Source organism: Manis pentadactyla, chromosome 1 (genome assembly GCF_030020395.1).
Source record: "Manis pentadactyla isolate mManPen7 chromosome 1, mManPen7.hap1, whole genome shotgun sequence".
Lineage (NCBI taxonomy): Eukaryota > Metazoa > Chordata > Mammalia > Pholidota > Manidae > Manis > Manis pentadactyla.
In genome coordinates, this window is record NC_080019.1 from 15,465,634 (window position 1) to 15,482,221 (window position 16,588).

At 35.4% G+C, this 16,588-nt stretch overlaps 1 protein-coding gene across 4 annotated transcripts in view; it reads left to right on the top strand.

Moving 5' to 3' along the window:
- SPOCK3 (SPARC (osteonectin), cwcv and kazal like domains proteoglycan 3) overlaps positions 1–16,588 on the top strand; it is a 375,273-nt gene that overhangs the window by 247,949 nt on the left and 110,736 nt on the right. The gene's annotated exons all lie outside the window — the stretch shown is intronic.

Consider the following 16,588-nt stretch of genomic DNA (forward strand, 5'->3'; position numbering starts at 1 on the left):
TGGGTTTTTAATGTAGAGAACTGATTTTTGCCTATTTTCCTGATAATTATCAATAATTCATATGCAGACAGAAAAACTTATTGAGCAATGTACTTAATATACACAATGCATTTTCCTAAACAGAGAGTACTTGATATTCCATGTTACAGTCCCATGATGAATATTTTATTACAGATAAAACTTTTGAACTTCAATTATGCCTCTTATATTGGAGTTTTCTCATTAGGTAATATTTAAGATAATTAAAAAATTAAAACCTGTTATAGCATCATCTTTGGTAAAGTGACTAGTCAATTATATTATTCAAAAGCCAGTTAAGTGATTTGCTACTTAATGGTACGTCAGTGCCCAAACATAGGCAAAGTGGGGAAAGATGCCAGCCAGTGAGTTAGGGTCTCAGCTGCCTTCTGCCAGCCTGTGTTTATAGCCTCATGCTAGAGGCCTCCCACCTTCCAGGGCAACTTCTGAACTTGGTTCCCTCTGGACTCCTGGTCCCCAATCCACCCCCTCTCAAAGAGCCCAAATAGGATTGTCAGCGAGAACTTAGATACATTGATCTGCCCCCGTATAATTAAGAGCTCATTACAGTTTTCTTTTAGCTGAAGTGCTGGGTGGCTCTGCCGTCTTCATCCCCACACCCTGGCTACCCAGAGCAACAGCTTCCTCTGAAGTGAAAATCACTTCAGGCGTGAAATGACTCCTACCTGGCAGGTTGTGCCCACCCGTGTTCTCTCTGTGGGAGGCCACAGAGGCCAGTGGGAGGGAGCAGGGTCGGAGTGCACACTCGCAGTGATCCCAGCCCTCAGCAAGGTTCCCTGCAGAGGGCCCTTTGCTTTTGGACTGGCTTTCCTATGAGAAGACGCGTGTGATGTGGCCTCAGTTTATCATCACTTCCAACAAACCACAAAAGGAACTGAAGATGCATTAACTTGGGAGGACAACACATCTTGTCAATAAACAATAATTATGTTTCATGTTGCTAAAATTTTCTGTACAATGTTTATATTAATGTCAGGAAGGAAACTTTTTTTTAAAGTCATATCATCAGGAGATAAAGATCACTTGTGTTCAACTGTGCATAGAAAGGCGGGCATGGCCAATTTAAACTGATCCTGCTCTGGTGGTATGTCAGGGACGAGCAAGCACAGGGTTTTGCTAGCTACAGTGGAAAAGCAATACGGAGTTGTAAATGTCATTTCTACACAGCACCAAAGGCCAAGAGACATGGGAAATGTAAAAAGTTCAGTGTCACTTCTAATCTTCCAGCTGTCATTTACATGAGAAAAATGCCTTCTGTAGACTGGGCGGTACAGGAAAGTCTATTTAATAGCATCTCTGTTCTAGAAAAAGTGAGGAAGAAACTACCATCAATGAAATAGTTAACTCTTCTGACTTCCTGCATTTGAGGTCAAATTGGCACCATAGTGTGTTTTCATTGTGGGAAGAGCACAGTGAATTCTCAAATCTACTTGACATATGTTCAAAATAATAAAAGTGCATTTCTTCATATAGTAAGAAAAAGTAAACATCTCCTCTGATCCAAATGTATTCAGTAACAGATTTACATAAATTGGTCCAAGTATATATATTTTGTTCAAGTAGTTTATTTAAGAAAATAATAGGTAGTTTACACTTTTTAAAATTCCAGATTCTGATTTTACGTAGATAGGTAAGCACACCCCTCTTCAATCAGTGACCTCACTGTATAGTCTTGCTCTTCTAACTCACAAAATTGAATGACAAAGTCCAGTGTTTCTGGACTTTTAATGTATTACGCCCCCCCACCCCCAACACACACACATACAAATACACACTTTAAAAGAAATTGTTATTTGGTCACAAATACAGAATGATTGTTTGGAAGATTAATCAATTCCATTCAAAGACTCTTGGCATTTCAGGTGATTTCTAAAGGTCTTTAGTATGTTTTATATAGCCAGATTGTTATGAGACTCATAATTGTGGACATGGACTATGAATAGACTATTTTCCACTGATGCTGTATATGTATATATATAATGGAACCCTAAATCTCAGAAGGGACTTGTAGCACCAAAGATAAGAGCATCTGAAAGGACTTGAGAAAGTGTCTACTTTGAGCTGGAAAATCCAAACCCAAAAGGCTGCCCTAGAAATGTCTTGAATGACCCGCGCCACAGGCTCTGCTGTACAACGTTGGATATATGATGTCACTGGTGCTCTTTTAGGTTAGTCATTTGGCTAAATTCAGAAAATTCTTTTAATCGGTACCCTCCTGTAGTTTCAAACTCAAGTATGCCAATGTCCAAACTCTTTTGTTTATCATTATGGATTTTATGTAGCTATTATGGTTTTATATAGCTAATCTCAATTTTTTATTAATTTTAAATAATATCATTTTTTTATCCTCACTTCCAGCATGCTCTAAACTCTCACACCTTCATAATTTTAATGTTGAGTTTGAGTGGAGATAGCAACAGAGATGGAAGAGGACCTGTAACAAATTTCAATATTATCAGAAAAACAAAATACAACAGATGCTGGTGAGGATGGGGAGAGAGGGGAACCCCCTTGTATACTGTTAGTGGGAATTGGTGTAGCCACTATGGAAAATAGTATGGAGATTTCTCAAAAAACTAAAACTGGAACAACCATATGTCCAGCAATTCTACTTCTGGTTTTATATCTGAAGGAAATGAAGTCAGCATCTCAACCAGATAATCTGCACCCCCATGTTCATTGCAGCATTATTCACAATAACCAAGACATATAAATAAACTAAGTGCTCATTGACAGATGAATGGACATATGCATACATAGAATATGGAATATATATAATACTACATATAACGTAGAATATATATCATGTATACACACACACACATATATATGTATACATAAAACATATGGAATATTATTCAGGAGAAGACTCTGCCATTTGCAAGAACATGGATGAATCTGAGGACATTGTGCTAAGCCAGTCTATACTTGTCTATACTTCAGCCAAAGAAAGAGAAAAACCACATGATCTATTTTATATGTGGAATCTAAAAAGGTCAAGCACAAAGAACCAAATGGTAAACAGTGGTTACCAAGGGTGATAAGGTAGGGGAAATGGGGAGATGTTGGTCAAAGGGTACAAAGCTGAAGCTATATAGGATGAACTAGTCAAGGGATCTAATATGCAGCATGATGGCTACAGTCCATTCAACACTACTAAATACGAGTCAATACCTCCCTATGGAACACCAGAGAATACCATCCTCTGAAATACTAGTCAATACCACTGTACTGAGCACTAGTCAACACTGCCCTGCTGAACACGGGGCAGCACCACAGTATTAAACAGTAGTCAGTACCACCCTGCTGAACACCCTTCAGAACAGTAGTGTTCACCACAGTACTGAACACTAGTCAATACTGCCCTGATGAACACTCATCAATACCACAGTATTGAACACTAGAAATTTGCTGAGAGAAGAGATTTCAGGTGTTCTCAACACATATGCACATATACACGATGGTAACTATTTGAGGTGTCATATTAATTAGCTTGCCTGGGTGACTTATGGAATGCTAACAAAAATTACCAGCTCATTTTTTCTATGTCTGTGGTCCATCATTTCCACTATAGCCTCACTGATATTTTTTTTGTACAATGCAAGAAGCCTCCTCCTATCAGAAGCTGAAATCATGTAACTCATCTTATTTCCCTTTATGCTTTATCCTCTTGAATGTCAGACCTAAATACTCAGTCACATAAACCTATTAGCCCCCATCTAAGACTTGCTTGCTCCTAATTTTGATTGTGTGTGTGTATAACTTTTACAGAATTTCTTTTTGTTTTGTGTGTTGTTATTCTGTGGGGTAGTATAATTTATTGAGATAGAGTACAGATTTTAGAATCCCTGTTCTGTACTGGCTGTGTGGCCTTTAACAATACATTTAAATTTTTGAATCTCAATTTCATCTGTAAAATCTAAAATATATACATCATAGAGATTTATGAATGTATTTCCTCAGATTAAACCATCTTTGAACTTCTATTTCATTTTAATTGATGATACTTATAAAATACTGTTGAATTCTCATAAAGTATGGAAGTTTTTCATATATTAAATGTCACTCATTATTTTATTTCTTACATTTTTTTATCAGGTTGGTTACAAAAAAGTTGGAGAAGTTTTCATTTTTTAGAGTCAATAGTGTTTATGTATGTTGGAAATTATCTGTACATTGAGAGTTTGAAAGAGCTCAGCTATAGAATTCTGTGGCCAAGGAGGTATTTTTGGTTATTTTCATTGTTAAATCTTTCCCATACTTTCATAGCTACTGGATTTTGCTGTGTGTGTGTATAGTTTCTTCTTGAAAATATGTTAATTTATACTTTGTCAAATAAGTGCTCATTTAGATTTTTAAATGTATTGAACTCAGTTATCCAGAATATAATATTTGTAATTAAAAAAACTCCTTTTAGGCCACTTAAGGTCCCTGGAAAGATATAATAGTTTTAACTAAAACTCAATATATTTGTTAATGCCTATACCTTCATTCCTTTATTTTAGCAATTATAATTCTGTAGAGTTAATTTACTTTGAGTTTCTTAAATTCTTCAGTACTTGGTTTTTACTAATTAGTTTGTATCAATATGTGTATATTAAAATGCTGTCATGGCACTGTGGGACTAGGAAGACATTAGAAAAAAATGGTTGGATTTATATGTGTTGCAAGAATGACTAAAAGTCATTTTTTTCCCCAAGCATTAAGCCTTGATGTCAGCCACACATTTCTTAGCTTGATGGGTTCAGTGGCAAAGTACAAGCCACCGTGTTTGCTTCCCTTCTTCTCTGGCACCCAACTCAGCCTTAAGGTAAAGAAGGAATTGTTCTGACTCCCTCTTATATCAGAAACCCTTGAAGCCTGTAAAATGTTGCTGTGGACTCAAAGATCATTGAACAACATAAACAAAAATCTCTTCTTTTAATGAAAGAAACCTCATCTAAGACTGATTGAAATGGATTTAAATAGATGTGGGGAGCTGTCAGTTTGTACAGTTCCAGTTGTCCTTTGATAGTCTAAACTAGAAAGCCTGATAGTTTTTATTCACAGAAAGACAAGAGATAGATGAGTTCTTCTGTAATCTGACACAGTAATTATTTTTTGTTTACTTCATTGCTCTGAATCCTGTGGAGACCTTCTAAGAAAGATAATTTATTTAAGTATTATGGTATGATTATAAATGTATTCATTTAAAGACAGAACATTAAAAACTTATTTGTGCCTTTTCCCAATTGGCAGAACTTTCAGTTTTAGCATTTCATTTCTAGAATGAACTTTGAAACAATATCCTTTGTATGATGTGTCGACTGAAAAACACAGTTGTTGTGTTTGAGATGGTTAGTTCATATTCTTACTGAAGATTATCACTACCCTTTCACCCAGGAGGAATCTGGGAAAACTGCTCCAGAGCTCCTGCATTTGGAGACAACTTAAATACCTTTTCTACAGCAGGGGATACGTGCAGAAAAGAAGTCACCTTTATCAATACATCAAACAGTGTGGCATGGGTACGTGTAGTCAGTGTCCTAAAGGATCATGTTATGCACAATCCAATACTATCTATGAGTGTGTGGGGGGACCAGGATCAGGATTCATTTATTAGTATCAAGTGTTCAACATAGTGAATGAACACTTGATTGTCCCAAAGAGAGAAAAGGATTATTTCCGGTGAGATCACCTTCATTTGGGGACAAACAGGTCTCATTGGGTGGATTACCTCATCTTCCTTTGAGGACAGACACACAGGTGTCAGATTGTCATACTGATCTTGACAAGGAATTCCTGACTGACTGACTGCAGTTAAATGAGGGATTAAAGCCCAGGTTTGGTGACTTGGTCTAGAAGTGACCCCATGTAAGGCCTGTCTTTCTTTTTAACAGATGGAATGCATTTTGAATAAGCAACAGTGACACCACCTATTAATATACTCTTAGAACATGCACACTTATCCATGAAAAAACAATATTTATAAGTTTTTTTCATAATTTTGTTTTACTGGATCCATACAAAAATAAAATTTAATGTAATTATTGAGATGTGTTGCATGATGCATTATAATTAAAAATGAAGTTTAACCTTTTGGAACATTTTAAGCACATTACTGGATTAAAATTAATATTTGTTCAAAAGAAGAACATAACCTGGACATGGGGAGTTTTAAATGTGGAGATTGCTGTCACTCTTCCCTGACAAACTATTTTTTTTTGTTGCTATTTAAATAATTTCATTTTACACAGATATTTTATTTTATACATAAAATTATTTTGGGAGTTAATTTTTATCTTTCATATTAATTCTAGTTAGCGATTTTGTATTTTGAGTTTATGCAGTTGTATGCTATCAGGTATAAATGAGGGGATAGCCCTGTGTTATTTCCTTTTTTAAACTGAAGGATAGCTGACATATATTAGTATCAAGTGTTCAACATAGTGAATGAACAATTACATTATAACATGCTCATCACATTGTCTAGTTGCCATCTACATACAAAGTTACTACAATATTATTGACTATATTCCTTATGTGATACTTTTCATCCCTGTGACTTATTTATTTTATAATTGAGAGTTTGTACCTTTTAATCCCCTTCACCTATTTTGCCTGTCCCCCAAACCCCACTTCTGTAGCAACTACCAGTTCTCTGTATTTATAGTCTATTTCTGTTTTCTTAGCCCTGTATTTGTTCTTACAACACCAAAGGACTATTTATACATAGTCCTTGTTTAACTGCTTCCAGGATACAGCTGATGTGTTACTTGAAAATAGTTCCTTTGGAATAATATTTCAGACTTTGAATTATTGTTTCTTTATGTAACTTACTACCTTTTTCCAAAAGTATCGATGAGTTCCCAGGATCCTAATGATGATTGTAATCCTTAAAATAGGAAAAGAAAGCAAAGCCAATGAAGTAGTTACATAGTCTCATAAAAAAATTTATTTACTACTTCAGGAAATAGAAAAAAACAGATTTTCAACTTTAGGTATTAAAGAAATGTCATCTATATTTTGTAAAAGAAGGAAAGCATGAGGCCAGATTAAATTAAAAGAAATGAGACTATATTCTTTTCTATAAAATGTATTTGAAACAAATAATTTAGTTGAAATAAGGTCACTGTATATTCTAATTTATATTTATTTTGTAATATATTTAAACCATTTGATGATTTACAAATTAATGAATTAACCAAATGAATTATTTTATCTTAGAAATAGAATAGGTTTTGCTACTTTTGTATCAAATTATGTTACTTTGCCAATGTCTAAAATAGGAAAAGAAAAAAAATATACTGCAACTATATAATTGATATTTCTATTTACAGGTTAAAGAATGTCAACTGTGCTTATGCATTTTCTTCAATTTGAAATTGCTTACAAAAGCAAAATTATATTTCATTGTATTGCATATGCCTTGGCAACTAATTTCAAAAGCAAATTTGAAGATCTTCGTGATTTTTTGTTGATTTAATTACATTTTACCTTTTCACTATTAGTTTGATTTAGAAATCTTATTTTAAAATTCCATGAACAAAAAAGGGGTAATATCATGAGTAAATGTTTGAACAAACCAGTCTGCAAAGATTTTCAGTGAATTCAACATGTAGAGAAGTGGTTGTATTTGGATTTTTAATATTTAATTAAGGATGTGTGATGGGTAAACAAGATTGTTCAATAAATGGAAAGCAGGAGCAGTTAGGCTGTTGATAATATATGAGGCTTGAGATACTGATCAAAGTATCAGGGATAAGACTCAGGTGATGGGTTCAGGACATATTTCTGAAGCTAAATGGTCATGACATGTTGATTGGTTGGATTTAGGAAACGTGAAGTAGCCAAGAGTCAGTTATAACTCCTGAGAAGATGATGGTGATAGAATCGAAATGGAAAAATTGTTAAAATATCTAGTGCAGATGGGAAAATCACTGAGTTCCATATTGGAAAGTGTGTTTAAGGTGTGTAGGCTCCATCCAAATGCAGACACGTTTCTGTTTACACTTCTTGGGGAAGAGGTCCAGCTAGCAGTAAACACTGGAGATCCACTGAGGTGTAAACGGAGAGAAAAGTCAGGTGAAAGCTCTGGAAAAGGCAAATATGCACAGACTATCCCAGTAAAGGACTAAATCTATGGAGGATTTAATGAGGGAAAAATGAGAAACAGGAGAGGACAGTATCCCAGATGCTGAGAAATAAATTCTGGCTTGAAAGAGATAGTGAGCTCGACTCTGGCAGTTAGAATGTCAGCAGTGATTGTAGAAAGAGCCACTTCAGCCTAATGGGCGTGACATGAAACAATGCAAATTACTTGGCATATATAATTAGTATAAATACTTGTTTCTTCTTCCACCCTTCTCATCTTCAGTTCCCAACATGGAACTCATTTCAGCCAAATGGTGGGGTTGACAGAATGCAATATATATGTAGAAAGTGAGGGAAAAGTGGGAACTAGTATCTATCTGGCATCTATTATGTGTCAGCCACTTTGCTCTGTCATGTCATTTGCTCCTCAAAACTCGTAGGTATTATTTGGTATACCAGTTGGACACACAAGGAAACTGGCCATAGTTAAGGGATGTGGCCAACTTAGGATGGTTACCAGGCAGACTTTCTCTCTTTGAAGCCCACACTCTGCATAGTTCTTTCTAAAAATAAAGAAATTTGAACCCAGGTTTGCCACCTTTGAAAACTTTGACTAAATCCCTTAAATGTGTTGGCCTAAACTTTTAGCAAATTAGAAGTAAAGGGCTGAACTAGTATTATTTAGCCCTCATTAATATATGCCTGATTCTCCTTTAGGTGCTTTACATGCATTATTTCATTTAATTCTCTAAAAACTGCATGAAATGGATTCTCTTTGTATCCTCACCTTACAGAAGATGAATTTGAATCACAGAGAAATTAAGTACCCCTTCTGAAGTCTCAGAGCTACTAAGTGTTGGAGCAATGATTTGAACTCTGTTTGCTGCCCCCAACTGCTACCATTAGGATCCTCAGGATCTCTCTGCTATTATGGTCATATGACATGTTATTTCAATAATAGTATTTTGGGATGTGCACATATTTGGGCATCTTTGTAAAATGACTTACACAGTCATCTTAAGTTGGCCATATCCCTTAACTATGGCCAGTTTTCTAGTGTGTCCAACTGGTATACCAAGTAATACCTTTGAGTTTTGAGGAGCAAATGACATGTCAGAGCAAATGTTTGTGTTTTGCAATAGGTACCAAGAAGGGATATATAAAGAATGACATTAGATTTTCAAAGCAAATTGAGTACAACAAAACATAGCTGTATACATTTAAAAGAAGCAATGTTAAATCATTTTAGGTTGCTTGTTGAAAGTCTGATTATTTGTTGGCCAACTTTGCCTACAGTCTTGGCCAACATACTTTCTGGAGCCAAATTTTCAGAAACTATTAAATGATAAACATTTTTAGATGCCATCAAAGGAAATGTATGTCATTTAGTTTTCTCTCCTTAGGTGCTTGGTTTGTAGCTTCCCTAGTAGCATTTTTTTAATGTTTCTGGTCGATGCAGGAAGTCATTTTAGCAATTCACAACTTGCTTTATGTATTACTCACTGATCTTCTCTGTGCATTTTATTCTACAGTATATTCATGCTTAAGATGACTGGGCAGACTTTCTGTCTTTGAAGCCCACACTCTGCATATTTCTTCCTAAGGATAAAAAGATTTGAACTTAGGTTTGCCACCTTTGTAAACTTTGAGTAAATCCCTTAAATATATTGGCTTACACTTTTAGCAACTTACAAGTAAAAGGGCTGAACTAGTATTATATAGCCCTCATTAGTATATGCTTGACCTTCCTCTAAGTGCTTAATCTAGCTATTTAGATACATCCCATGCTCATGAAGAATCTATTTCTGACTCTAGGCTTCACTATAAATATCAGGACACAATAAAGTTATGGTTATATAATTTTCTACTTGATGACAAAATGATACTGCTTCCATTATTTTTACAGAATGACTAGAATTAGGTAAATATAAATTCACTGGTAATGATGATATTACCAGAAATAAAAATGTGTTAAAGAATTTTAATGTATGATTTTCTTGAAAACATCTCTAATTGTGAAAGTAATAATCTTTGAACGAAACAACCTGATAAGGAGGTCTTTTACCTTATCATGCCCTTTGAAATGGAGTGTGTAAACACTTTATTTTCTATTCACTGCCCTTTCCAGTTTTTCATATTTTTCTCTGTTTATTCTTATAAACATCTTATATACGATAGCACTTACTTGGTTTAAATTTATATTATATTTGCCTTAAAATGTATTCACATTTATTTTTCCTTTGCTTGCATTTTCTGAAGGAGAGAGCTCTGATTATTTCTAAATGAAAACCTTTCCTCAAATGTGACAGTTGTATTGCATTAAAGGAAATATTTTAACTCTAATAGCAGAATTCACCCAAGACAGAAATAAATTGCCAAAGAAGGTATAATAGTACCAGAGAAAATTACAAAGAAACCTATTTTTTGAATCACAGCAAATAAGTTAAAATGTTTCTGGAAGGTTTAGGATGTCAATGTCTGTAAAAGTATTTTTTTGACACTGCAAAATAATTCATGCACGTGGTAAAATGCTAACCAGCACAAATTGGAGTATAATGAGAAAATATTGTTCCATGTACCATGAAGTTCTGGTCTATCAATCGGAGGTAACCACTTTTAACCACTTTCATGATTAGTTCTTGTAGTTGTTTCTATCATTACTCTGGCATACGTACTCCTTCCCTGGTGATGTATCAATCAGAGGCAATATTTGCTGACTGACTATTTTGAAAGATAAATATTTAGCTTATGTCACTATCCAACTACCCCCTCTCAGTAGGTGGTAGTCAACTATTTGAGTTACTGTATTGGTGATCTTTGTGATCTTGAATAATAAATGTCACATTTTTCTTGTTCCATCAACTTCAGAAAAATGTCATCAGACTCTCTTAATCACAGACACATCTCCCTCCTCACCTCTTCTCCTTTCACTGTATATATTTTGTTTATTACATGTAAATGCTGTCTTTTAAATGTCTTCCGTGATTTTTCTGCCATTTGATCTTGAAGTTTTGAAAGCCAACAAATACTTTTAATATTAATGAGAACCCATGTGAACAAGCTCACACTGCCGCTGTTCCATGAGCAAGAAGCTGGTTGATTTTAAGAATTGTTTCAGTGACTTTCTGAGTTTTTGAAAATGTGGGGCAAGGAACATTCCAGTTCCTGCACTCACTGGCCCCCACTTGGCATTGGTCTGTGCTGACATTTCCATGCTTTGCTGCACCTGGACCTGTTGTCTAAGCCTGCAGGAAACACACATCTGTAACTCTAACTTGTACTCCTCTCTGTCCACAACTGGATTCAGCATCTTCCTTTTCCTTGTGTGTCTCCTTTGGTTTTCTGGAATATATTCCTTACTGTTTTCTTGAAAGGAATGTGTGGATGGTGGACTTTTTGAGAATTTCAACATCTGGAAAATCTCTATTTTGATTTTAGGGTTATAAATAGCAGAACTGAGAAAAAAATACCAGATAAAATCTTACATTTCCTCAATAATTGAAGGCATTGAATTTTTGTCTTCTAACTCCCTCCTACAGTTGTTGATAGAAATACTAACCTTTATGCTATGTCAAGTGCAATATTAATAATTGAAAACAATATCATAATTAAAGTAGTATACCAATAACATTGTTGGTAGACTTATAGACTAAAAATCTCTACCTACCAGAAAATCTACAACTATATAGTAAATTAAATAGAAATTTAACTTCTTCCAAATGTAAACATTTTAATCATACATAGTTTCCACCTCTTTTTTTTAAAGATGCAAAGATATCACAGAAAAGTGACACTGATTACCAAAAGGCATGGCCAACATACTATAAATTCATGCTTATGTATTAATGATTCACATACTCTAAGTAAGACAAATATCTCTGTATGTCCTTCAAAAACTACATACGTATCAGTCACTCTTCTATCAGATAATTTTCTTATAGATTTTAGTCACGTTTGAGCATAACAAAGATAAATGTACATAATTATTTGTTTAAGAAAAATGATTTACCCTTTGGGAATACTAGCAAAACCTTCTGATAGTATAGCCTAATTATGCAAAGTATTGATATATTTACCTAATTAGGTCAGGCAAAATAATTTTTATTAAAAATCTACAACTTTAGGCATCATTTCTTTCAATATGGAATTACATTTTTATCTGGCCTAATTTTCTGTCATTTTGCATATAATTCATGTACCAGATCAAGTTATATGATTTATATTTCTGAAAGTCATGATCCTTATAGAGTCTTCTATTTAAAACCTAAATATCCAGGGAGTTAGCTCATCCTGGTGCTTGAACTCACACCGGTTGTGGTCAGGCATGTGTGCTTACATTAGTGACCTTACCCCTGACTTGAGGCTTGGCCTTGAGAAAATTAGCAAAACACTATAATTTTCAGTCTCCTGTTTTGTAATGTAGGTAAAATTAAATGCACTGGGTTTTAAGTTTAAATTGAATTAAGTGGAAACAGTGTTCTTAGCATTCTACCTAAATGGAAACTTCTATTTTTCAAGGATCCCTCTTTCATTTTTTGTTTTTATTTTGGTATCATTAATATAAAATCACATGAGCAACATTGTGGTTACTAGATTCCCACCATTATCAAGTCCCCACCACATACCCCATTACAGTCACTGTCCATCAGCATAGTAAGATTCAATAGAGTCACTACTTGACTTCTCTGTGCTATACTGCCTTCCCCAGGCCACCCCTACATTATGTGTGCTAATCGTAATGCCCCTTATACCCCTTCTCCCTCCCTTTCCACCCACCATCCCTAGTCCCTTTCCCTTTGGTAACTGTTAGTCCATTCTTGGGTTCTGTGAGTCTGCTGCTGTTTTGTTCCTTCAGTTTTTGCTTTGTTCTTACACTCCACATATGAGTGAAATCATTTGGTACTTGTCTTTCTCCGCCTGACTTATTTCACTGAGCATAATACCCTCTAGTTCCATCCATGTTGTTGCAAATGATAGGATTTGTTTTCTTCTTATGGCTGAGTAATATTCCATTGTGTATATGTACCACATCTTCTTTATCCATTCATCTACTGATGGACACTTAGGTTGCTTCCATTTCTTGGCCATTGTAAATACTGCTGTGATAAACATAGGGGTGCATATGTCTTTTTGAAATTGGGATCCTGCAATCAGGGATCCATCTTTCTTAAGGGTGTGGGATTTTTCCCGCTTTGTAAGCCTACCAGTTAGTCTGTATAGTTTCATTGATGCTGGTGGCAGACAGGATACTACTAGGTACCTGCTCACATCTGTGCCCCTTGACCCCTAGCCCTCAGGGGTGATATGGGGGTGCAGTGCACACTGTGCAATTGAGTCACTGCTGAGGGACCCTAAATTTAGGAAACCCCAGTCCCCCACCCCCAGGGCATCTGCTGTGCAGACATCCCTAGGAAGATGGGGCGAGAGCAAAAGCAGCTACGAATGTGTTGGCACAGACCGTGGTGATTGTCTCTCAACAGCATCATTAACGGATTCTTCCCTGCTTCCTAGAGAACACTGGCTGGCTTTTGAGCTCTTTGATTCTGCTTTGCCTTATTCTTCTTTCCATTTGAAAGCATATCTGCCCTCTACCCACCTTGACCACTGCTCCCTTCCCCGCCGCCAGCCCTGCTCCCAGCGTCTTCTGTGGTCCTTGTTATAGGAGGTGGCCAGAGCGTAATCATGGAAATCAAAGGAATTGCATTTGTAAGTTTATGGGTCAGGAGTCTAAATAAGGTAATAGTAACAGTGAATCTTAGAGAAGGGATGTTAGAGATTTTTCATCCATAATTCTCAGACTAGAATACATGTCCCCTAAAATATTTGAGCTGAAGACCTTCATTTAAATAAAGGTATATTGGGAAAATATTGCTAGTTCATCAGGCCCTTCTTTGTGAAGTGAGTTTGAAGCTTATTTTGAAGGTTATTGCTGAGCTTGAAGTTAATTTTAAAAGTTGAAATGATCTTAAATCAATTTATATAGAAACATTAACTGAATACATAGCTCAAGAGCAAAAAAAAAAAAAATTCTGCAATCTTGGTTTGATTCCGGTTCTATTAATTAGTTATAGCTCGGTGGCCCTGGAACAGGCTTTTAAACTTCAGAGTTCTGTGTTATAGAATATAAGTATTTTATTTTAATATTATGGAATTTAAATGAGATACTGTAAGTGAAAGAATTTTTAGATTTAAATAAACTTTAAAAATTTAGAATCACTTCCTATTTACAAAAGAGCTGGAAAGATAACAGAAAGTCACCAGGTAACCCATACACAGTGTCCCCTATTATTATTGCCCGTTTACGTTTCTGCGGCACATCAGCCATAGCTACTGAACCAGTACTGACAACATTATTCTTACTAAACTCCATAACTTATGGGCATTGCATTAATTTTTACCTAATGTCCTTTTCTCTTCAAGGGCCCCATCCAAGAAACCACATTACATTTTTGGATCATATCTCTTTGGGCTTTTGTGTGATAATGACTGTTTTTTTTTCAATCCTTTCTTGACCTTCATGACTGACAGGTTTGAGGAGTGTCAGTCAACTGCTTTGTAGAATGTGCATCGATTCAGGTCTGTCTGGTGTTTTTCTTATGGAAGACTGGGGTTATGGGTTTTCGGAGGAAGAGCACAGAGGTCAAGTGTCATTCACAAATCATATCAAGGGGACAAACTCTCAACATGACTCATAACGGATCACCTGACCATGGTAGTCTGTGCTGTATTTCCACAGTATAAATTTATATCCCCCAACCCTTTCCATGCTGTACTCTTTGGAAGCAAGTCATTAAGAAAAGCCTGCATTGACAGGCTGAGGAGTTATACACCAGCTCCTTGAAGCTGAGTATCTACAAAAATTATTTGAAATTCTATATGAGCACTTTATCTCTCCCCCTTCTTCCTTCCTTCCTTTCCTTCATTCTTCCTTCTTTCATCATCATCTGTCTTTACACATTTACTCATTTATTCATTTATATTAATGTGCATTCATGTATATTTGATTTATCTTACCAGGTATAATTCAATATTACTTAATTTTATTGCTTGGATTGTCAGAGAGTTGTCCCCTGAGAGCTCTTTCACTTGGCTGCTGTGTTCCTTTGCCGTATATGCCCCATTGCTTTGTTTTCTGAACACTTCCTTACTTTTCCTTACTTCCAGGAACTATAAGATGCTCCAGATGTATTTGTATATATCCTACTCCAATCCTGGAATCAGCCATTCTCCAATATTGCCTGGTACCTTTTGTTGGAGAACGGTATTAAAAACTAAGTTTTGAGTGATGTGTGTGCTGGGATCTCATTTCTTCTAGGCCCTCTCAGTGGCTAAAGCTGTGACATTGTGTGTGTGTGTGGTGTGTGTGTATGTGTTTGATTGTTATTTTATGTGGCCCTTCACTGGGCTACAGGGGGGCCCAGATATGCGATTAGACTTCTCAGCCCCCATAATCAAGTGAGCAATGCCTTATAGTATACAAATATATTTCAAATCAGTTGGTAATTTTTAGGAGTATGGCTGCTGAGTTGTTTGGTAAGTCTATATTTAGTTTTATAAGAATCTGTCATACTGTCTTCCAAAGCAACTGAATCATTATATTTTCCTTTCTGCAGTGAGTGATAGACTTCTGTTGCTCTGTATCTTTACATGCCTTTGTATTACTTACTTTTGGATATTAGCTATTTTAATGGGTGTGTAGTGGTGTCTTGCTACTGTTTTATTTTGTATTTCCATAATGACAAGTGATGTTGAATATCTTTCCATGTTTATTTTCCATCTGTGTATCATTTGGTGAAGAATCTGTTCATATCTCTTGTCTGCTTTTCAACTGAGTTGAGTATTAAGAGTTCTTTGTATTTTCCAGATACAAGTTCCTATTAGATATGTAATTTATGTATTTTACTCCATTCTGTGGCTTTTCTTTTCCTTCTCTCAAAAGTGGATTTGCAAGTCAAGTTTCAAAATTTAATGAAATCAAATTTATCTATTTATTTCTTTTATATATCATGCTTTTTTTCTTGTATATGAAAATTCAAACTCAAGATCACACAGATTTTCTTTTATGTTTTCTTCCAGTATATTTATAGTTTTACATTTTACATTTAGGCATCTAGTACCTTTAAAGTGATTTGTGTCTGGTGTAGAGTCTGTTTTCTTGCATGTGGTCATTTTGTATATGTTTCTGCAATTCTCCATCTTTGTCAAAAGTCAGTTTACTATATTTGTATGGGTCTATTTCAAGCTTTCTATTATGTTTCACTGACCAATGTGTCTATTCGTTTGCCAAGTCTATGTTGTCTTTATTACTGCAGTTTTATGGTAAACCTCGAAATCCAGTAATACGAGTTCTTGCATTTTATTCTCCTTTAAAGAATTGCACTCGATAATCTTTGCCTTTCATTATACATGTTAGAATCCATTTGTCAATGTCTGTGAAAATCTTGCTGAGAATTTGAGATTGTGGTGAATCCATAGC